This window comes from Delphinus delphis, chromosome 10 (genome assembly GCF_949987515.2).
Source record: "Delphinus delphis chromosome 10, mDelDel1.2, whole genome shotgun sequence".
Lineage (NCBI taxonomy): Eukaryota > Metazoa > Chordata > Mammalia > Artiodactyla > Delphinidae > Delphinus > Delphinus delphis.
Window position 1 is genome coordinate 83,534,211 of NC_082692.2, and position 24,580 is coordinate 83,558,790.

Here is a 24,580-nt window from a genome sequence, read left to right on the forward strand (position 1 = left end):
AAATGAATGAATATGGGCTCTGATTCTCCCTTTCAAAGTGCACAAAATGGAGCTTAAATTCTGCCACTTTAGCTGAGATTCCTCGTGTTGTTCTGTGTGTATTTCATCCCATCGGTTGTGGTTTCATGAATGTCAGTTCTTATGTTGCCATAAATTGACTTCCAATATTTTCAGTATTTTATTTTTCTTTCCATGTTTCAAGTATTCCCATGAGGCATTTTAATCTTTTTCTTATTGTTTTTCACCGTTTATTGAATCTTACTTTATCCTAGACCCTCAAAGTGTTCATGGATAAAACCTAAGGCAAGTTAGCTGGCCTCTCCATCCCTCAGTTTCCTCATCTGTAAAATGGGAATAATAATAATATCTAATCTTGCAAGATTGCTGTGAGGGTGAAATAAGATGATGCTTGTAAAGCAGATAGCACAGTGCCTGGCATAAATATTGGTTGCATTAACGCTGATGATAATATAAGCATCTTATGGCTCAGCATAGTGTCTGCACGTGGCAGTCACAGAGTAAATGACAGAGTAGTTACAATTATTATGGTTTTCCCTCCCATTACCACCACTAATGATATGGTCCCAGACAATTATCAGAGAGTAGGGCATTAACAGAAAATTCTAGAGAAGGTTAAGGGTTGTCCTCCCTTCCCTTCCCTTCCTTTTTCTCTTTTTCTTCCTCTTTGTTTTCTATACACTGTTACTCTTCCCTTTCCATGCAGCGGAAGACCTTTCAGGTTTGAAATTTATCCTTCACTATGCAAATCTGATCTTGGTTGTCTCCATCATAACAGTACTCAATTTTTTTTTTTTTGGAGACATTCCATTTGAATGGATAGCAGTAGGTCCTTGAGATGTATTTCCGCATATGTATTTCACAACAATCAGGATTTCTGGCAGTGGTTTAATTTTTTTGGAGGGCATTTCAAGGAGCTGCCTTGTAAGTCTCTGAATGCCTGGGTTATTTGCTTTCTGTCTTTTCCTCCTCAGTGCCAAGTTAGTCAAACTCTCTAGATTTGAATCTTACAAGTAATCAATCAGCAACTGTTTATTAAGTTTATATATGAAAGACTTTTGGAGCAGCCAAATGGCAGCGTGAAAGGTGAGCTTTAGGAAGATCAGTCTGGGGGCTGTGTGTGTAATTGGTACTGGAGGTGTTGCAAATCCAGCAGGGAAGGGAGGAAGGGGCTGTGTTGTGGGAAATGGCGAGAACCAGAAGTGCAGCAGTGCCAGTGGGAATGGAAGCTGGGCTGGTGCTCGGGATGTATGTATGTCTGGCTTTCCTAGGTACCACCAACAGTCTCCCAAAGCAGCTGCCTCAATTTACATTTCCACCAGCAGTGTCTGAGAGTTCTGGGTGGTCCCCATTCTTGCCAACACTTGGTTACTATTTTTGCTTAAAAAATAATACTAAAACATAATGATTGAAAATAATAGCTATCATTTCGTTATCTATTGATATCATGGTTTCTGTGGGTCAGGCATTCCAGAGGGCTGTGCTGGGAAGTTCTCGCTCAATATCTGTCATGAGGTTGTAGACAGATGGTGGCTGCCAGACTTTCTGAAGGAGGAAGCCGTTGGTGTCCACATATACTATACCCCTTCTTATTATCTTTCTCCATCCCAAGGCACAGGGCCAGACTAGGGTGAGCCAAGAGATGAAGTCCTGGCCTTGCCAAGGAATGAAATGAACATTTATTGAGCATATACTATGGGCTAGGTCTTGTGCAAGCTGCTCTACTATTATGAGGTTTTTATTTCCTTCAGCATGCTCTTTCCCTCAGAGTTAGCTTCCTAGACAAGCCTTTCCTTAAGAACTCTGTATTTAAATAATATTCTTCTTTATTTCCATCTTAATTGCTCAGTTTATCACCTTCATAGCTCTTTTTTCTATTTACACTGTGTACGTAGTTGGTTGCCTATTTATTACCTGTCCACCTACCATCCTCTGCTCCCTAGCACTAGACTGAGGGTTCATGACAGCAAGGACTCTGCCTGTTTTGTGCAATGAAATATAGGACACCCAGTGAAATTTGAATTTCAGATCAAAACAAGTAGTATTTTAATATAAGTGTGTCCCAAATGTGGGACATTTAAAAAGCATAAGTATATCTCAAATACTTAAAAACTATATCCATAAAAATGTATGTCTCAAATGTGGGACTTACTATACTGAAATATTTCTGATTTATTTGAAACTCAGATTTAATCTGATATCTGGTAGTTTTATATGCTACATCCAGGCCACCCAAATACCTGGTATTTAGCATGTTGTGTGGCATATAATAGAAGCTCAATGAATGTTTGAATCAATGAATGAGTAAATGAAAGAGTTCATATCTTTTTCGGGAACAGTTTTCCCAGGTGGATATTATTAGTTAAAAACAGGTATAACTTTCTACCTTGTTTGAAAATAGGATTTGGAAAAGGGAACCCTCCTACACTGTTGGTGGGAATGTAAATTGGTACAACCACTATGGAGAACAGTATGGAGGTTCCTTAAAAAACTAAAAATGGAACTACCATATGACCCAGCAATCCCACTCCTAGGCATATACCCAGAGAAAACCATAATTCAAAAAGATACATGCACCCCAGTGTTCATTGCATCACTATTTACAATAGCCAGGTCATGGAAGCAACCTAAATGCCCATCAACAGAGGAATGGATAAAGAAGGTGTGATACATATATACAATGGAATATTACTCAGCCATAAAAAAGAACAAAATAATACCATTTGCAGCAACGTGGATGGACCTAGAGATTGTCATACTGAATGAAGTAAGTCAGACACAGAAAGACAAATATCACATCATATTGCTTATATGTGGAGTCTAAGAAATAAAGGGTACAAATGAACTTATTTACAAAACAGCAATAGAGGCACGAATGTAGAAAACAAACTTATGGTTACCAGGGGATGTGGGGAGGGATAAATTGGGAGATTGGGACTGAAATATCCACACTACTATACATAAACTAGATAACTAATAAGAACCTGCTGCAGAGCACAGGGAGCTCCACTCAATACTCTGTAATGGCCTCTGTAATGGGAAAAGAATCTAAAAAAAAAGAAGAGTGGATATATGTATATGTATAACTGATTCACTTTGCTGTATGCCTGAAACTCACACAACACTGTAAATCAACTATACTCCAATAAAAAAAAAAAGAAAGAAAATAGAATTTATGTTTGCTTTAAATTTTTAGTGTCACGGATTATTGAATCTGTACTCTCAGGAGGCACTCAACACGAGTGAATAAAAGCTCGATTCTCTGTGTGGTGGGATTTTACAGGTGACTTTAATTTTATTCATATGTATTTTAAAAATTTCTTATCATGAACCTTTTTAATAAAAAAAAGTTTTCAAAACTTGATAAGTAACTGGGAGAAAAACGATAGGGCTAAAATCCCTTATCCACAATTCCAAAATTCAAAAGTTTCTAAATGTTGAATGACTTTTTAAAAAAAAAGTCTCACTTGGCAGAATTACCTGCCCTGAAATGACACGAGGCTATTTATAGTCTTTATTATCCCGCTTAATATTTCCTCCAAAAAACATGAATATTCAATTAATATGGTTGATTATGAGCTGTTGCCCTGATCTCACTAGGGTTATTACACTCTGTATATACTTCATTATTGTTACAAAATCTAGAAAATTCTGATGTCTGAGACTCCTCAGTCCCCAGGAGTTTTTCTGAAGCATGTTTGTGTGTGTGTGTATACATACATGCATACTATGTACATAGAAATTTCGGGAATGATACATTGAAAATTGTCAACAGTGAATATCTCTAAGAGAAGGGATTGGATGGGGAGACAGTGAGAGGTGAATTTATGCTTGAGTATCTCTTATTTTTCTTATTCGTATTTCTAATTATTATAATAAAATGATTGCCTTTTTCAATGAAAGAAAGAGTAGAATTGGCTGGAGGGTTTATTCAGGAAAATAGTGGTGTTATTAATGTTAAAAGACAGTTTATCAAGCAGGCTATGCCTTTACATATTAGTTCAACATTTCTGACTGCTGACAAGGACCCAGAAAAAGTTATACACACACCAGGCAGCCTATTGCCTTTTGGATAATGTGTGCATGGTCTAGTGGCAGGGAATTTGCATCAGCAAAAACACTCATTTCTCTTAAAAAAATAAAATCAAGGCACCCAAAAATGTGATGAGTAAATGAAACTACTGTTATTAGTGATGGGTTTGGCATGTTTTACGAAGTCTGAACGATTACTCATCCTCTGTACATTTGCAGAAGTGCTTTAACAAAAGCCAGATGCATACGTACTAGCAGGGGTTAGTAGGTGGATGAGAGGATTAAACCCACTGAGTTTTTGGAGCCCTGGTTTGTAGCTGTTTTTGGCTTGTCGACAGGCTACGTTTCTGAGTCAGCCTATAGGATGGCTTCCAAGGGTAAGTCTGATTTTGCTTTTCTGGGTTTAAAATATAAGTGGTCAAGGAGATGTGACTAGTTGCCTTTTGCATTGGATTCTTTTCATTAATAGTGCATGCATTTCTTCTATGAGAAAGACGTTTATCTTATTCCAGCATATTCTGGTGTGCCTGCTACTGATTTTTATGGCTTTACCTCACCTCCCCCTAATTTTTAAAGTGAAATGTCTGAGTGCTGAAGGGATTTTCAAGGGGAATTGCAAAGGTCATATATAAGTTCTACGGCTGGCGTGTGGAGAGCAGTGTGATTGAGCCAGAGCCCTCTGTGACCCTTTCTTTTAAAGAGGATGTTTCTAATAAATTAGTGTAGTGCGCTGTACGTGCTTGTTTATGACCTTAAAAATGGTTTAGTTCTTGCTGAGTGGCTATTACTGATGCTTTATGACATGTTATAATGGTTTCAACTTGCACTTTTTTTTTTTTGATTAAAACAATGTCATGCATCAGTCAATGTGAAGTTCATTTTTCTTTTTTCTTCTTTTAAAGGGACTCAGGAGAACATTCAACATTAGAATAAGTCCCTGGTTTCTGACTTCAGAGAATGTTGGTTCTCGAGGTCAGAAAAAGTGAGGATTCGCCAAGCTCTTACAGATGAGCTTTGTAGTAATTGCTGATGAAATTATAAAACACTGCTTTTCCCACTGGATACTAAATGCCCCTTTTCATTAGCTACAGTATGGGGAGCAAAATCATGTGATATATTTTTTTTAATGTTTAACCATAACTACTTCTAAAAGGCAGTTTTCATTTTGTGGCTGCTTTTTTTTCTTCCGGTGTCTAGCACAGTTGAGGACTTTATCTTTTTTGTATCTTTTTAGGACACTCTGGTGAATGATGGGGTCTGAGTAGCTCTCTAAATGGAAGAGGGTGCCAAGGGGCCTGGGCTGGAGGGGCTGGAGGGGCAGGAGGGGCGTAATTGCATCTCTGCCAGGCGTGCTTGTGGATATATTGCCCTTCTCCCTTCCTCTGAAGCTGAAGGAGTCACTGTGATGTGAGGACGGGGCATGTCGGTGGCCGGTAGCTTTTCCGAGCGGCAGTGGCATCTCCCTGGGCTCAGAAGGGAACTTGCCTCAAGATTTCCGTTCATTCATGTGCAGTACCCATGAGGGAGAAAATTGATCTGCTCTAAATGTAGTCCTTCCTCAAGAAAGACTGATAGATAAAAAGGAGTAAGGGAATTGCTGTTGATGTTTTTAAAAAAGAAAATACATGCATCAGGGCTTTGAAAAGTCAAAACACTTACGTTCTTAGTGGAAGTCTGAAGCCCTGTGCCAAAGGCTGCATGAAGCTGGAGGTTAAAGTGACTCGTGTGTTTTTTAGAGCATCAATAGTTCTTGACTATTTGGGGCAGGGGTGCAAAAGTCTCAATAATTCAACTGGTCGGTGATTTAGGAACTGTTTCCTGCTGATAAAAGCAAGGGTATGTTAGAGAGTAGAATGTGAGATGAAACGTGAGGCTGCCAGGAGACCTCTCCCTTGCTGACGGTGAATTCAGACCATGCTCCTAGGCCTTGCTTCCAGGGCTCCTTGCAAGGATGTGGCTCCTCTGCTGAGATGTGCTTTGGTGGAAAAGTTATGGGGTGCACTTTCACCCCTTCTCAAACTCAGCCGTTCCAGGACTGCCTCTATGGGTACCCAAGATGAATTGCTGTGAGGTTTGAGAAAAGCTATTGCCCAGGGTGAGCTGGAACACCTTAATCTACCACGTCACACACACACAGGTACTTTGAAAGGGACAGGAATCTTGACTGAAGGCTTAGCTTCCACCTGGAAATTGTTATCATAATAAGACAGTGGTCTTTTTCAATGAGAGAGGGAGAAGCATAAAATGTGGTGGAGGCTGGCACCTGAGTGGCATATGAAGATGTAACCCTGTGACCTTTGCCAGTGTTCCCTCCGTCCCCTGGTTTGGAACCTGAATAATGACTTAGCCAAGTAGCTTATTTAAAATTTTTTTGAAATTTATTTTATTTAAAAAAATTTTTACAGAAAAGAGTAAATCATTTATCAGTGATTTTAGAGCACACTATTATGTGTCTAGATTATCTCACCTCTTTTGATTTTGTCCTTATTGCCCTCATTTCTTAGTGTTTCCCAGCATCTCATCAACTGGCAAGAGAAGATACAACCCCAAACAGCTTTCTACACCTGGTTTCTTGTTAGCCAATTTAACTTAAATATATAGAATTACATGTATATTTCACATTTTGTAGAAAAGAAAATTCAAGAATATATATATTTGAGCCCAGTCTTTGATATACACAGAGACACACACACACACACATACACATAAACACACACCTATATATATTTATGTGTATCTGTATCTTCCACATAATTTACTAAACTCTTAAATCCATAGTCACACACAAACAAAATAAAATCTTAAAATAACCTTGCTGGACAAATAAAGAGGGAAAATTGGTAGGCAGACTTCATAATACTTTTTTTTTTTAACATCTTTATTGGAGTATAATTGCTTTACAATGGTGTGTTAGTTTCTGCTTTATAAAAAAGTGAATCAGCTATACATATATCCTTCAAAATATGGAACGCTTCATGAATTTGCGTGTCATCCTTGTGCAGGGGCCATGCTAATCTTCTCTGTATTATTCCAATTTTAGTACATGTACTGTCGAAGGAAGCACCATGACACTTTAATGTGTGTATTTACTACTTAGAAATATTCAGATGCAGCTTTGTTTTGTGTCGTTAATTTTAGTGGTACAGTATTTGGAAAGGTGACAGATAAAAGGGCAGAATGCAATTCTTGAAGCTGTACTTTGCAGGCGGCTGATAATACAAGTCCATTTTCTTTTCCAAATGTGCTATTTATGTAATTTATATTTTTAACCAATCTTAGAACTAGAATGAAAATAGTAATTAATCTTAAGGGCAAGAAATGTTGTAACTATGCCAAATTTGGAAACTTTAAGAAATTCTCTAGGTGGTTAAGCCCAGTCTATTGAATATTCTAATTTGCATGTCACAGAGCATGGTGCTCAACAGATAGTACGTGCTCAGTTAATGTTAAATGACTGGGTCAATTTGACAACAGTTTTTTTTTTTTTTTTCTTAAAGAAATGTAAGCATATTTGATTTAGAAGTGGCAGACCAATTTAAAGCCAAGATAAGATAAATAGACCAGGCAAAATAGTGCACATGGCAGGGATAGTGGTGTTATATGTGCAAAGAGAAAAAACTGAAAGGAAGAACATTAAAATGCTTGTGTATTAAGATGATGAATGATTTTTATTTTTTTATGTATTTTTTTGTTTTCCTTTACTTTTGCAAAGTGAACACATGCATCCTTTGAAGTGTAGTCCTTTCATGACACATATGAGGCTTCGCATAACAATTTGTTAAATGCCGAGTTAGTTAATTTATAATGAAAATGATACACATCTTATATGACGTGAATGGTATCCCCTGGAGTTGGGGGAGCAGCATGGTAGCTTTGAGGAGAACTTACATTCTAGTGAAATCATTTTCTTTCAAATAACATTTTATTTAGTATCCCAGTATTGGCCGTTCTTCCCTAATACAACGTACGCATTTCTAAAACAATCACTAGATGATGGAAAATCATGCAATAGATAGCACAGAGTCTACAGGAAAAGCGGAGCTGGGGCACAATACTCAAAAACTTCATCAAGAACATAAAAAAAGGAAAGCTAGGAACCTTAGAAAAGCAGTAGAGTTTTACACTTGCTAAATGGTTAGGCAGTATACAAGTACCACATAAACTTGGCGCTTTGCCTTGAAATGACCTAGTGTTTGCTTGGGGAGGTGGCTGAGGGGAGGGTGGCAGCTTGTAAACCATGGTGAGGTGGTGGAAGGAAGCTGGTCTTAAACTGGGTGGAAAGTTGTAGCAAAGCTGTGGGTGGTTGTGGTGTGCAGCACGTATGGTAAACTGAGGGTAGCGGGCAGGTGTTTGCGGTGTCTAAGTTTTGTGTATTTCTCTACTGCCTGACTCAGGTGGGTGTGGTTTTCTGTGTTCACCTAGTGTTTCTTGTGGACCAAGTCATACATAAGGAAACTCAAGTTCCTGTGCGTTATGCTCAAATTGTCCCCTGATGTGTCAATCATGTTTTTAAACAGATTTGCATGTTCAAAACAAGCATTAGAACTAACTCTACATGAGACAGATGAAATAAAGTTGCACTAGTTCTAGGTATGTCAAGAGCCCAGTTTGGAACCCAGCCACCCTTTCAGCACCCCAGGGATTCCAGGGATCATCACTGTGTGTCACCGTGTGGACTAGAGCTTGCTTGGCCTTTTGTTGGTGACCTGCAACAGATACAGAATTTTTTTTTTTGTGGAGACATTTGGTCCTACCCTTGTATCCTTCCTTGGCTGGTGAATGGCAGGTTCTTCAACATCCACAAAGTTCAATCCTACTGCTAGATGGACTGTCCAGTAAAGCAAATGGCTTTGAACTTAATGGTCCCATAGAATACCTCACTCCAGATCCTCGTCAGGGGATCTAACCTTGCATCTGGTTCTACTCAGTACTTCTCAAATGCTGCTGAGAAAAACCAATATTTATGGATTACAGTCTGAAGGATAAAGGTTTATCTGTTATTCCGAATTCTGTAGTAAAGCAATGAGGAAAGAAGGCAATGTCGGGGCTTCCCTGGTGGTGCAGTGGTTGAGAGTCCGCCTGCCGATGCAGGGGACACGGGTGCGTGCCCCGGGCCGGGAAGATCCCACATGCCGCGGAGAGGCTGGGCCCATGAGCCATGGCCGCTGAGCCTGCGCGTCCGGAGCCTGTGCTCCGCAACGGGAGAGGCCACAACAGTGAGAGGCCCGCGTACCGCAAAAAAAAACAACAAAGAAACAGAAGGCACTGTCATTTGAAAAACCATTTTCCAAGGTAGCTTTTACTCTGATTTGTCAAATAACATTAAAGAAAGGCGTGAGGATTTTATATTTATCAAAAGTGCTCACTGGTTAAAAAATAGTTAAGGGAAATCTGTAAAATCTGTACCTGAAATAATCCAGACCAGCAGATATCTCTAAACCTGACAATTTGCCCCTACCCCCCACCCCATTTCCCCCCAACCCCAGCAGTTAGTTTTATTACATTACACTTAGTATTATGCTCTCGGTCTCCTTGGAAGGTCATCATGAGATAGAGCCCCATGAATCCTGATTGTATGGGGTGCCTATCTTGTGGATATTCCAGTGTCTTCTTTATGAAGATCCTTGGGAGAAGTGTCTCTCTGGTTTTGATACCACAAATGACTGTACTTCTACTCAACTTTGGGTTTTTATTTTATGGATATAGTTAGTCATGTAACTGATCATGTCTTCTTCCTCTTTATGGCCACAGGCATGTTTTCTTCAACCCATACTTTTTTTTTTTTTTTAACCAAAAGAAAACTAGTTTGCCAACAGTGGAAAATGAGAAGATTTCGCACAAGTGTGTTTGAATTTCCAGCATCTATTGAAAAATCAGATCTGGCAATGCTGGGATCACATGTCTCCATGGCAACCGTGGGATCCAATAAAGTAATGCCATTTTCCTTAAAACAAAGCATGCACTCTTCCCTTTGTTTTACCTCCTTACTTTAACCGCTTGGCCCTTGTAGACCTTGGACTCTGTGCCCCGTGGCTTAGAAAGCAGTCTGTGACTCACCTTTAGAAAAACGTGCAGACTCTTATTTGCCTTTTGTGAACGAATCTTATCCCTAGGGTCATTTAATTCTTTTTTCTCTTGAATTGTCTTTCATCCTGTTTTCTTCACCTGTGCATGTTAGTTTTCTGTTGTTTCGTCTTGGGGTGTTGTGTGCTTTTACGTAAGCTGCTTTAAGTTTGTTTGGGGGAACAAACAAGGTATACATAAAAGAAAAATAAGAGTGTGATTTTTAGATCATTTTATTTTTATTTTTTGCCTGGTAAGAATTTAAAACAATTACAGCTCTTTCTCTGACCTATTTTAGAGTCTGCTTGATTCTAGTACCATCCAGAGCTCTGCAGTTTTTTGCTGGGGTTTTGTTTTGTTTTGTTTTGGTAATTCTTCATAGAGACTCTGAGAAAACATTGTCTTGTACCTAAGATTGGTTGGCATCCCATGATCTCTCATTAAGAACTGAAAAGTTTCTGTTTTGTAAATAAGTTCATTTGTATCATTATTTTTAGATTGCAAAACAGAAACACTGCTCACAGACTTAGAGAATGAACTTACGGTTACCGGGGGAGAAGGGTCGCGGTGGGGAGGGATAGATTGGGAGTCTGGGATTGACATGTACACACGGCTATATTTAAAATAGATAACCAACAAGGACCCACTGTGCAGCACAGGGAACTCTGCTTAATATCCTGTAATAACCTCAATGGGAAAAGAATTTCAAAAAGAATAGGTACAGGTATATGTACAACTGAATCACTTTGCTGTACACCTGAAACTAACACAGCATTGTTAATCAACTGTACTCCAGTATAAAATTAAAAAAAGAAGAACTGAAAAGTTAAGTCGGAATATTTGTTCATTCAGTTCTAGGAGGGAAGATTAGGAAAACATGAACCTTCTTAGAGTTTATATGCCAGTTGCAAAGACCCCCAAGAAGACATTGTTCAGTGCCCTGCATGTGGCACTGCTGTGACTCCTGGGGACAGGGTCAGAGAAGACAATAGTTGCTGCTGGTCTGGGACCTTCTGTTCTGAATGGTGCTGTTAGATGTTAGTGTAGCCTGAGTAGTGTTGAAAACAACTCTGAATTGATCAAAATGTGGCATCATTAATTTCTATATTCTCTTCAGGATTTACTTATTCTTTTTAAAAATCTGAAGGCTCAACAAATATGGGCCAACATTCGCCCTTGGATGGGTTTGTATCTAGTTCACCACACCCTCCCACCACCTGTGTCTGCATGACATTGAGGCTGAATGTCATGTTCCCTGTGTCCCTCCATTTCTCGATATGTGACTGTTGTTACTTAATGCCACACTGGTACACCACTCTAACTCATATGCTGTTTAGCATAAATCACACTTGGGCATATTTTCCTACTGCCGCAGTCACCTTCCGCATGCTTCCCAGCCACTCAGCTCTTTCCATAGCATTCACGTTTCATGAATTGAATTTTTGTCATTGTCCTTCTTCTCTGCAGTCTCAGGGTTGTAAGCTTCCTCAGCAGGAGTGACATGGGTGTGCCTAAGGGTAGGTCAAAAGAACACTGTGCTTATTCACCCAACACATATTTATTGAGCACCTACTCTGTGCCAAGTGCTGTCCCGGTGCTGGGGATAGAGCAGTGAATAAAATGGGCAAAGATACGTGCCCTATTGGAGTTAACGTCCTGGTAGGAGTGGAAAGTTCTATGAAGAGGAATAAAGCCAGGAGGAGTTCCTATTTCATTTGAGGCTCAGAGGTTAGACCTCGCTTCTGAGGTTCCTTTTAAATGGAGATGTGAATTAACTGACTGAAGAGTAAGCCATGCAACCGTCTGGGGAAGAGCGTTATAGGCCAAGGGGACAGCAGGAAGAGTAAAATCCCTGAGGAGGGGACGTACTTGCATTTGGCATTAGGCATGGTTTTTAATTCAGTGCTGCCCCTCCTAATGGTATGAATTAGGGTCAGTTGTGTTTGCCCTCTGGACCACGTCTGTGCACTCATCTCTAAAATGCAAGATTCTACATTGGAGAAGAGCCATGCCTTTCTCACTAGTCTCTACCCAGGGCCAAGTCTGGCCTTTGGCTCTTGGTAAGTGTTGAATAAATATATATGCAATTAACAGATGGACACATAAGGTGTTGTAGAAGCATATAAGGATCTCAAAAGCAGGGTCTTAGCTAGGTGCATGTCACTAGTTCACAGATTAAAGACAGTAAACATGGCCAGCTCTGAAGCACATGTACTAGGAATTTTTCCTTAATGGTGACTCCACATTCTTTATGCTCAGCAAGCTCCTAGTAGAAACTTAATGACTATTTGTTAAAGAGTGAATGAAATCAAAGCAGGCATACGTTTGCATTTCTTTCATAAAGCAATGTTGGAATCACTCTGCAGAGATATCCATTCTGCCTGTTTTCTGCCCAAGAAAGATATACTAGGACTAGAGAAGATGAGAAAGATTAAAACGGTGTCAAGACCAGGCAGAAACATGAGTGTCTTACTTGCCTTAACTCATTTAGTTATGTTCCTCATTTACAGATGGAGAAATTAGAGTTAATGGCAGATGCAGGAAGTTTGAGTCCAGGGGTTGTGTTCTTAACTCCTGGAGTGTGCTGCTTGTAGAGAAGGATAACTAGCTGGTGTAGAAACAGAGGTATGGAAAGAATTAAATTCCACTAAATGGACTGTGCTTGTGGCATTAGTAATTGATGATCCTTAATGTTGATAGAAGTTTCTCTCACATATGACACATTTCAGATGGAGAGAAAGGTCTGATTTGTAACTTATATGTCTCTAGTTTATGTACGCCTCAAAGACTGCTTTGGTCCAGTTTCTCGAGAATTGATCAGGTTTTCTGAAAGCCATGTGGGAATATTTCCTAACATAAATCTTTGTTTCGTTCTGGTAAGACATGGGTAAATCCTAAGTGCTGTGATTCCATTCCATATGCTTCACAGCCAATCAGCTGTCGCCCTCACATTCGAGTTTAATGACGCGCTAGCAACGTTATCCTCTTGTCAGCCTCGATTCCTCCCTTCTGTCCCCGACTCACGAACAATTTCTTCTACTTTATTATTCTAGGACAGTTGGGTTTTCTACTACTTTTTTGCGTTTTCGATGGCATGAACTCATTTACTAACTGTGCTTTTGCAGGAGAACAAATTTAAAGGTGAAAGAAGCCTGGTGAATTTCTAACAGTCTGTTGGGTTCGGGGAAGATCATTGGAACACCTTTGTTTTCCTTTCCTGTGCGTATGTGCTTTCAAGTGAGGGGAACGTTGTGATTTTCGTAGCTGGTGTCAGCCTCTGTGGCACAGGAAAGCAGATATCCTGGCCATCTTTCTGGGAAAGATGAGAATGGTTGTGTTTTCTCATGACTTTATTTTTCCATTGCTGACTATATGGCAGTATCATTCTGGCAAATATTGGCTGGCCATGGAACATTTTTAAGTACAAGGGTTTCATGAATATTCTGTCTATTACCATGGCTGAGGAATCAAAACAAAATACTCTGTGCACATTTCCTCAAGCATTCATGGATGGGTTCCAGTGTGTTACTTTTATGTTAGCTCCTAGACTGCGTGAAGAATCTAAAATAAAATATTACTGAAAACACAGTGATTAAGAAGAACTGGGTATAATATTTTGTACCATTTTCCTTTTCTACGTAGTAATGCCGTGAATGGTGACATAGATGAACTGGGTACAGAAAGGCTTTGCAAGAATTTATGTCTTTAGATTCTTGTTATGGACATGATAGTATTGACAATAGCATGTAATGTCTGTCTAGCTCTTGATAATCTCTGTGCTCACATAATAGAAGAGCAGACACTGATGATATTAAAAAAATACCCTCCCCCCATATCCCAACGATTGTCCTAATTTGTTTTCCCCCTACTCTAGAGTGTGCTTCTAACATATTTATGTGATTAACGAGAATAAATAATTGCGTGTGAGTGTACAAGGAGTTTACAAGGAGAGTATTTTAATGGTGGCTTTTTGCACTGGGACTTTATTTGGTCAAGGATCCTTCTACAGTGCCTCATGGGTCTAAGAATATAGCAGGTTGGCCCAAACATGGATCAGGGAGTTCTTTTCTGGTGTGGTTTTAGAGGAGTTCTTTTGGGGAAGCCATGTTAGCATCAGGCCAGGGTGAAAATGATGGTGATAATGATGAAGTTGTTAATAATAATGGCTACACTGTATTCAATGCTCACATGTATTCAGTGTGTCAAGTGGGTATCATGCATTATTCCATGGATTGTCTTACAACAATCCATGAAGTTGGGGCTCTTGTCCCCATTTTACAGACAAGGAAACAGGCTTAGACGGGTTTAATTTTCCCCTGGCTGTATAGCTAATGAGGGGGGGAAGAACTTGGATTTGAACTCAGTTCTTTCCTTCCTTCCTTCCTTCCTTCCTTCCTTCCTGTCTCTCTCTTCCTCCTTCCCTCCCTCCCTCTTTCGTTCTTTCTCATTGCCGGGGACTTAATAGGCACATCTTGTTTTATTGCGCTTCGATTTATTGCATTTTGCAGATATAGCCTTTTTTACAAATTGAAGGTTTGTGGCAAACCTGCCTCGAGCAAGTCTATCAGCACCATTTTTCCAATAGCATTTGCTCACTTTGTATCTATATGTTACATTTGGTATTTCTTTTAATATTTGAACTTTTTCATTATATTTGTTATGGTGGTCTGTGATCAGTGATCTTTGATGTTACTATTGCAAAAGGATTACAACTTACTGAAGCTTCAGATGATGGCTAACATTTTTTAGCAATAAAAAATTTTAAAATTAAGATGTATTCTTTTTTAGACATAGTACTATTGCGCATTTAATAGACTATAGTATAGTGTAAACATAAGTTTGATACGCAGTGGGAAACCAAAAAATTCATGTGATGGTCTGGAACCAAACCCACAATATCTCTGAGGTCTGCCTGTGTTTATATGTTTTTTATTGGTTTATAACATGTAAGTTTCATATGTACAATATTGTATTTCGGTTTCTGTATACGCTGCAGTGTGCTCACCACCAAGTTTAGTTTCCATCTGTCACCATACTGTTGTCCCCCTTTACCCATTTTGCCTTCCCCTGCCCCCTTCCCCTCTGGTAAACACTGCTCTGGTCTCTGTATCTATATGTTTGTTTTTGTTTGATTTGGTTTGTTGATGTTAAAAAAATTGCACGTATGAGTGAAATCATATGGTATTTGTCTTCCTCTGTTTGACTTATTTTACTTAGCATAATATCCATAATATCCATCCATGTGGTTGAAGATGGCAAGATTTCATATCTTTTTATGGGTAAGTAGTATTCCATTGCACATATATGTAGTACAAGATGTGAACCCAGTTCTTTCTGACCCCAGAGCCTGGACTCATACCTCATTCTCACCACATCCTTCCTAGAAATAGGAAACTCTTGTCTGGAATATTTTAATGATCTGCTACCTAATTCCCTGCTTCCCTCCCCTTTCCTCTTTAGACCTTTGTCCTCCCACCAGCGTTCTGAAACATGCACCTCTTCATCGAAGGCCCCCTTCCTTCCTTCTTTGCCTAATGCATCTCCGTCTTCAACACTTCCGTACCCTGAGCTTTCCCCTTTGAGTTCTCACAATACTTTGCTCCTCTCTTAATCAAAACCCTTTGCAGCTAATAGTCAGCTAGTTAAGTATTCCAGGGATTCCTAGGCTGTGGCTGTAAGCATTCAGGTTTGTGTGTCTGTGCCGGTGTGAATTTTTTCTGGAGGCAGTCCGTAGTTTTCATATGAGTCTCAGAAAAGTATGTGACCAAAAAGGTTAAGGTATTATTATTTATAGGATTCTCTGCCCTCCTCCAAGTAATGAGCACCTAGAGGGGGTGGGGAGCATATCTCATTCCAATTTACTTCCTTAGATGGCTATAATACTATAATATTTTTGAGTAAATAATGAATAAATAAATATCTCTATAAGTAGAGCCATGGCTATAGCCTGTGGGTTAAGAACACAGGCTCTAGAATCAGACTGTGCCTTGGATTGAATTCCTTCTCTGCAAACTCTTCAGCAAGTGATGCAGTCTCTCAGAGCCTCACTCTTCTCCTTGGTAAAAGGGACATCATCATAGTGTTTAAGTTAGTGGGTTGTTATGGAGGAATAAATCAAGGTATGGTATGTAAAATGCTTAGCACAGGAGTGCGTAGCATACCTCCCATAATTAGCTGCTATTATTATTAGTAAGAACTTTTGAAAGAGGCTGGAGGATGAGAGTCTCATGATTTTTCTAGTTACTATCATGGAGATACTACAAAAAGATTTATCATGCCACTTTGAGTTTTCAAAGCTTAAAACCAACGTGTTTTCTCTAGCCAAGGTGGCAGGTGCAGCTCAGAGACGTCCCTGAGAAGTTGTTCTTGGACATTTCCTTTCCCTGTGGCCTCGACCCTGGCCGTGTAGTGGCTCAGGCTTCATAGATGGATACCTTGAAATGCCAGCTAATGGAAATTTTGTGATATGGTCACTCTGCCCCCGAGGATTTGGACATATGCTTTTTGTGTTTAAATCAACAGAAAAAAAGTGCAGCTGTAGCCACCCTTCTGCATAATCGTTGAAGTAGCCCTTTTCCTTGCATGTCTTGGAGCCCCTGAGTGCCAGGCCTGTCACTTACTGTCCCCTCTGTGCATCGCAGGTAAGTCCAGTAGGTCAGATGAAAGGCAGAGGCCGGCAGCGCATAATCACTTATTTACGTAGCACTGATGAATAGCTGTACACAGATCAAGGCATACATGTTATTTATAGTAGTGCGGCCATAGGGTCACATTGGCAAGAAGCAGCCTCTAGAAAAGTGCTTTAGTTGGATAGTTATGAACTCTGGCTCATTACTGTGCACTAAATATAGAAAAGGGAGTTTGAAATCTCTTTACAGAAAATATATTGTGAGCTGGGTTCATTGACATAAGGGGAAAAATTGTTGACTCCTATTTTCCCAGAGTTTTTTACGAGTGTATACCGTTTCTTTTCATCACTGGTAAATGTATGACCTTTAGTAAGTCGTTTGCAAATACTATTTTTTTTAAAAAAAAAGTCTTTAAAAAGTATAGCAGCTTTAATCACCATCATCAAAAACTGGAGACAGCCCAAATGTCCTTCCACTGGTGAAAGGATAAATAAGCCATGGTTCGTCTATACAATGGAATATTAATTTGCAAATAGGTACCGATACCTGCTGCAACATGGATTGATCTCAAATATACTTGCTAAGAGAAAGGAGCCAGACTCAAAAGTCTCTGTATTAAATGATCCCATTTATATGACGTTCTGGAAAAGACAAAACTATAGGAATAGAAAAATAGGTGATTTCTGGGGGATGGGTTTGGGTGATGTTTTGACTCCCCAGGGGCAGCCTAAGGAGTGTTTGAAATGATGGAACTGTTCTGTATCTTGATTGTGGTGGTGGTTACATGAATTTATGCATTTCAAAACCTCTAGAACTGTACAGCAAAAAGGTGAATTTTAATGTTATATAAATTAAGAACAGTATTTTTAAAAAAGAATGACAGCGTGTACCCAACACACTGAGAGAGAAATGTGGACTTGTTTTGAAAGGGGCAATGCATGTCATTAAAATCCCATAAGTATCTTTTTTTTTTTTTTTTTTTTTTTTTTTTTTTGCGGTACGTGGGCCTCTCACCGCTGTGGCCTCCCCCGTTGCGGAGCACAGGCTCCAGACGCGCAGGCTCAGCGGCCATGGCTCACGGGCCCAGCCGCTCCGCGGCATGCGGGATCCTCCCGGACCGGGGCACGAACCCGCGTCCCCTGCATCAGCAGGCGGACTCCCAACCACTGCGCCACCAGGGAAGCCCCCATAAGTATCTTTTGATTAGCTACTAGAAGTCAGTGCTTTATAGGAAATCAGAAAAGAAAGTACTGGTCTGTATGCTCAGTGGCGTAACAGTCAACTTTGGTAAACATGCACAAAAAAATAAAAGGGAACATTACATTTGTATCATGGAAATCTAGACAGAGGAAAAAAGGCATCTAGCTGGGATCATGGATGATTTTTCTTAAAGTGAGGAAGGTTTGTCAAGGTATTAATATAATTTTGAAGAATGGGTCGATTATTAAAATGTTTTTTAGTAAACTTTTAATCAAAGTATAACATTCCTATGGAAAAGTATACACATCTTATGTGTACTGCCTGATGAATTTTCATGGAGTAATCCAGTCTATGAGACAGACCATTACTAGCCTCCTTGCACGTTCTGCTAGTCAACCCTTCCCCAGGTATAATCACCATCCTGACTTCTAACATAGATTAATGCTGTCTGGGTGTTATTTAACTTTATACAAATGGAACAGTACAGCCTGTACTGCCATGTCTGGATTCCTTTGCCCAACATTATGTATGTGAGATTCATCCCTGTTGTCATATGTGGCAATAGTTTATTCCCATGGAATATTCTGTTGTATGACTGTATCACTATCTCTTCTACTGTTGATGGGCATTTGGTTTGCCTACAGTTTTGCACTGTTATGAGCGGTGCTGTTATGAACATTATTGCTATATGCTTTTTGGTGAACATGCATGTACATTTCTGTGTGCTATGTGCCAAGGAGTGGAATTATTGGGTTATAAAGTATGCACGTGTCCAGCTTTGGTGAATACTACAAACCGTTTCCAAAGTCTTTGTACCAATTTACACCCACAGCAGCAGCATCTGAGTGTTCCAGTGGCACTATTTCTCGCCAACATTTAGTAACGAACCTCTGTTTCATTTTACTGGAGAATGTGTAGGATCTTGGTAGAAAGGGATGGTGAGTGCATGACAGGTATTCCAGGCAAGAGGAACAATTTAATCAAGAGTATACAGCTGGGGTTAGAGAATGAGTGCAGTAGTTCCCTGTTATCCACAGATTCAGTTATCCATAGTCCACCACCATCCAAAAATATTAAATGGAAAATTCCAGAAATAAACAATTCAGAAGTTTTCAGTTGCACACCATTCTGCGTAGTGCGATGAAATCTCGCGCTGTCCTGTGCCGTCCTGCCCCAGACGTGAATCATCCCTTTGTCCAGCATATCCAGTCTGTTAGTAACTTAGTAGCCATCTAGGTTATCAGATTGACTGTCGTGTTCAAGTAGCCCTTATTTTACTAACTGATGGCCCCAGAGTGCAAGAATAGTGATGCGGGTGATTCAGATATTCTCTTACTGTGCGTAATTTATAAATTGAACTTTATCCTAGATATGTATGCATAGGAAAAAGCATAATATATATAGAGTTCAGTACTACTCATCCATTAGGGGTCTTGGAAAGTATCTTCCATGAATAAGAGGTGGGGGACTACTGTATGTTGTTTGTAATGTTTGCACTAGTTATAATCGTTGAGACTAGAAAGATAAGTTGGCCTTGATTGCCAGTCTAAATAAGACATTTGAAATTCATTCATTCTGTGTTGATAAACCATTAATTTTAGTAAATTAGTAGCATGGAAAATGAAATACTACCTTTTGCAGCAACATGGATGAACCTAGAGATCATCATACTAAGTGAAGTAAGTCAGACAAAGACAGATATCCTATGAAATCACTTATATGTGGAATCTAAAAAAAGGTACAAATGAACTTATTTACAAAACAGAAATAGAGTCACAGATGTAGAAAACAAACTTATGGTTACCAGGGCGAAAAGTGGGGAAGGGATAAATTGGGAGATTTGGGATTGACATATACACACTACTATATATAAAATAGATAACTAATACGGACCTGCTGTATAGCACAGGGAACTCTTAATACTCTGTAGTGACCTATAGGGGAAAAGAATCTAAAAAAGTGGATATATGTATAAATGATTCATGTTGCTGTACAGCAGAAACTAACACAGCATTATAAATCAACTCTACTCCAATAAAAACAGAAAAAAAAAATAAAGTAGTAGCATGAAAGCAGCAAAGCCATGCTTTAGGAGGAGTTATCTAGTAGTAGGTTTAGGATGTACTGCAGGGAGTGGGGAGGGCAACTTAGCAGTCCAGGCCAGAGCTTTATCATGGCAGAATAACTGTGAGGGCAGAGGAGATGCAGTGTGGTGTTGACAGGTAACATATGATAAGTGACCAGACAGTGGAGGGTTAAGGGCAAAGGAGAGTGAGAGATACCTCTGACCTGATGGTACCTTAGCCAGATAGGTCAAAATTATCCTTAATGAGTGGGCTATACTTGTTATCTCTATATCTTCACTTTCCTTACACTCCTTTTTAATCCTTCATAAAAAATGTGAAATATACACATAGAAGAGCACCTAAAACCTATCAGTAAAGAACAATAAGATGAATAACCGTGTCCCCAGTATTCATCCTGAGATATAAAGTACTCTAGAAGCCTCACCTTTGATTACATCCTCCTCTGTATCCTACCCCCAACTGAGTTCACCACCACCCTGAATTTTATGCTAATCACTCCCTTGCTTTTCATTACTGTTCAGTGTTGCTATCTATGACTGCATGTCTAAACTAGACTTTGAATATAAACAGTGGAGCCATATGGCAGTATTCTGTGTGACTTGCCTTTTTCAACATTGTTTTTGATTTGAAACATGTAGAGGCATATAGCTGTAGTTTATTCATTTTCACTGTTGTGTCCATAATCTTCAATTTATTGATCTATTCCTCCTTAATCCTTACCCTCTGTGCTGTGGCTTTAATCACTCAACATAATTTTTTCACGTTGACAAAATACTGTGGCATATGTAACTCAAGTATGCCAGTGTACTGTGTCCCACCGACTTTAAAAGCTGTCTGATAGACACACTGAAGTTTTTGCTTATTTATTTAACACTTACAGTGAGTTAGAACTACTCTGTCTCCTGTATGGGAGAGCTGCTTACTTTAAAATAGAGTTTCTCACACGCAGCACTATTAAACATTTGGGGCTGGGTAGTCTTTATTGTGAGGGGCGTGCTAGGCCTTGTAAGGTATTTAACAGCACCCTGGTCTCTGCCTGTAGATGCCAGTAGCACCTGCCTCCCCGTCTGTAACAACCAGAAGTGGCTCCAGACATTGTCACATGTCCTCTGAGGACAAGACTGTGCCGTTTGAGAACCACGATTTTAAAGGATTAGGAGTCAATGAAAAGGCATTGAGTTACCATGACTGACAGGAGAGAATCATCAGTGTAACCTTCGTCTTACTTCCCTGCTGCCCCATCCTGGCTCCAGGTTAGAGGTGTATTCTTGTCTTTGGGCAGTGGACCTTCCCTGGTTCTGGAGATCAGCCATTTCCTCTTGCAAGTGCCTTGGCCGTTTCACTCCATGCTGGTGACTGTTTTCTGTATTCTCTCTATACTTGCCACTCTCTTTGCTCTGATCCCACCTACCCTAGAGGTAGTCTTTACTTCATGGGTCTGATGAGAGAATCATGCTTACTGCATTTATAAATTGCTTCCATTTCTCCCAAAGCAAAGGAAAAGAAATATTTTTTGAAATTGTCAGTTTAAAACACTATAATAAACCCATGTTAAACCAAAGTTAAAAGTGCCAGTGAACTATAAGATGATCATATTTCAAACGTTTTTACAGCATTATTGATAGTTTGATATTAATTTGGGCTTAGGAGTTATGGAACATATGCAGAGTGGTAAAATGATGGGACCTTTTGATCTTCAAAATTAAAACTTTGATCTTCAAAATTTAAATTAAAATATATTTAGGTGGTACATGGCTCTCCCATAACTTTTTGTATGGGTTTTTTTCATGTCCAGCACAAACCTGTATGTGAATCCCAAAGCATTATAAAGTTGGCTCCATCTAGTGTATAAAAATATTATACAGCTAGGGAAAAAAAAAAAACCCCAAAAACTCTACTGGGAATCTCCTCTGGTACTTTATTATGAAATTAGAAAAAAGGCAAACCAAAACAAAACTGGACTATAAGCTATATTTGTGCCCCAGGAGATAACACAGGCAGAAGTGACCTTCACAGTGTGAGAGGAGAGGTCATTATATATTGAAATACAGCATGCCTAACATTTTGTTCTAACAGCCTTGCCTTTTTTTTTTTTCTGGACGGAGGTCTTGTTTACAGGCACTATCAACAATCGTGGCATCACTTCCATTGTGATATTCTCGGTCCTACTGGCCTGGCCCCTAGTTTTCCTGTATGGAATCATATCTGTCAGTCATGTTCACTTTCCACAGTTAGGAAGTGATTAGGACTAGGCCCACGTACTATGATTTCAGAGCCCTAGATGATTTTCTTTATCAGACTGGAATTCTTTGTAGCTGTTCGCTTCTCACTGCAATAGAGTAGCCACTATTTCTGGGCTGTGTTTAATCTTGTGTCCACTGAAGGATTCTGACACATTCTTCATTTCTCTCAATCAGGGTTCCCAAATTTGAGCCATGCTCATACTAACTTCATGACCTTTGCCCCCATATTCCATATGGAGGCTTAAATAAATTAAAAATATATATTTAAAGGAAATGCTATAGTAAATGGCAACGACAGATGGATGTATGTGTAAAATAAATATAATGAAATTGGAAGAAAACTTAGATCCTGACTAGGTGTGTGGTCTAGAAGGGCCTGAGTATGAGATCTGAGCTGTTTTTGTTACAAAAGGCAAGTGTTTCGAGATTGAAGACACATTAGCATCAAAAAGACACTTTTCCTGGGATGAAAGACATTGGAAAGGACCTTTCTCACTGTGTAATTCCATGGTCATTGAATGTGGAGTCTGTGTGTCTCCATTTGAGACCATCCTGTATCCCACACTTTGAGAAACTTTGCTCACGATTTACCATCTTTGCCAAAGGAAGTTTGTCATGCTACCCCAATCTCCAAAGGCCTTGTTTCCCATCGAAAGCCTTTTTGAGTAATTCTTTCTTTTCTGAGTACTTCCTTACTTCTCCCATTAAAAAGTAGAAATTGTGCTGATATTTCACATTTTCTCCCCTTTTTTTCAACTAGATTAAGTTATTTGAGAACAAACATTGTGTGTTTTTTACATTTCTAGTGGCCATTAATTTAACTCATGCTTGGTATAAATATTCAGGGAAGCCTGCTTCATTCCTGTTTTTGTTTTTTTGTAAAGGTAGATTACAGTCAGAAGTGACCAGAAAAAGCACCATGGTCAATTCATTAATCATTTAACCCATTGACAAATAGTTACTGGGTTCTTTCTCTGGGTCTGGAATTGTGCCTGGTTAAAGAATGAAGAGGTGAACTAAACAGACATGGTTTATGCCTTCATGGAATTCAGACTCTAGTGTGGGGTGTGGGGAACAGACCACTAAAGAGGTGGCTCCAATGCAAGGTTCTAATTTTAGAATTAGTTTGCTTCTGTGATTGTTGAGTGGCTCACAGAAACTTGGCACAGAGAACCCTAGCGAGAGGCGTGTGGGCCCTGGAGTTTCAAACCCCAGATCTGCAGCTCATCAACATCTTGACTCTAGGCAAGTTACCTCACTCCTTGTCCCAGTTTCTTTATTTAAATAAAAAGAGATAAAATAAAGGTACAGTTATCAGTGTGATGATATGATGAATTCTCTGTCTTTTCTCTTCCTCCCTCTTTTTTTTTTTTAAAGAGGCAGAGACACAATCTCATTTTTTCGATTTTCAGATTTTCAAATTCCCTGCCTGGCACACTAGGAAATGAAAACACGTCGATCCTTAATCCAGTATTAGAAAGCAGATGTCCGCATTAATGGGAATATCACTGTGGATGGCACGTAAAGATGGCAAATTCATGCAGCGTCCAAATTGTCTGTTTAAATTAATAAATGATTTGAGCATTCAGAGTTACTCCAAAACATTTCTGTCTTCAGAGTTTAAGGGCTATGATATATTATTGATGTACCTCAAGCATGTTGAGTAGTGCCTGGAAAGTAGTAGGTGCTCAATAAATATTTGTTGAATGAATGAGTTTTAATAAAAATCTTTCTATTTTTCTATCTTTTACTCATGATTTTGTCCATATCTTTTAAAAATGAGCCAGCATTGTTTGATACGAGGAGCTTAATAAGCTTGAATGGGAGTGGTGGTGATTCTCTGCAGCTCCATCACCAGCCTCATCTGTAATAGCTGGCGAGTAATAAATACTTGGTAAATGTCAAAGTGAGAATTAGGTAGTTTTGGTTAGGCACTATTTTTTATTTTTTAAGAACATATAGCTTAATTTTTTCAAGCAAAGATTTCATTTTTATGTTACTGCATAGCAGTATTACTTGAAATTACAGAGGCTATTAATTTAAAATATTGGTTACTTTAACATTTTACTATCAACATAAATATACGCTTTGATTATAGGACTCCCTAGCGTGTAAATTAGATTCAGAATGCTAATGTGTATCAAGCTTATGATGATTGATTAGATTTAATCAACAGACAGGAAGGATTTCTGTGCAAATATTATTTTTCTCATTTCAAATCCTATTTGCTCAGCATAACTGAAAGAGGATGTCATTAATATAAGAGTGAGTATAGAGATGCTTTAGAAGTTTGGGAAACTTGATTATG

The 24,580-nt window shown here is 39.2% G+C and overlaps 1 protein-coding gene and 1 non-coding gene across 6 annotated transcripts in view; one reads left to right on the top strand and one right to left on the bottom strand.

Annotated features, from left to right (window-relative positions):
• The window catches only part of MITF (melanocyte inducing transcription factor), a 224,225-nt gene that overhangs the window by 91,483 nt on the left and 108,162 nt on the right, over positions 1 to 24,580 (top strand). The gene's annotated exons all lie outside the window — the stretch shown is intronic.
• LOC132433027 (U6 spliceosomal RNA) lies at positions 7,008 to 7,114 on the bottom strand. The gene has a single exon (XR_009521068.1). It is a non-coding gene; the product is annotated as a U6 spliceosomal RNA (small nuclear RNA).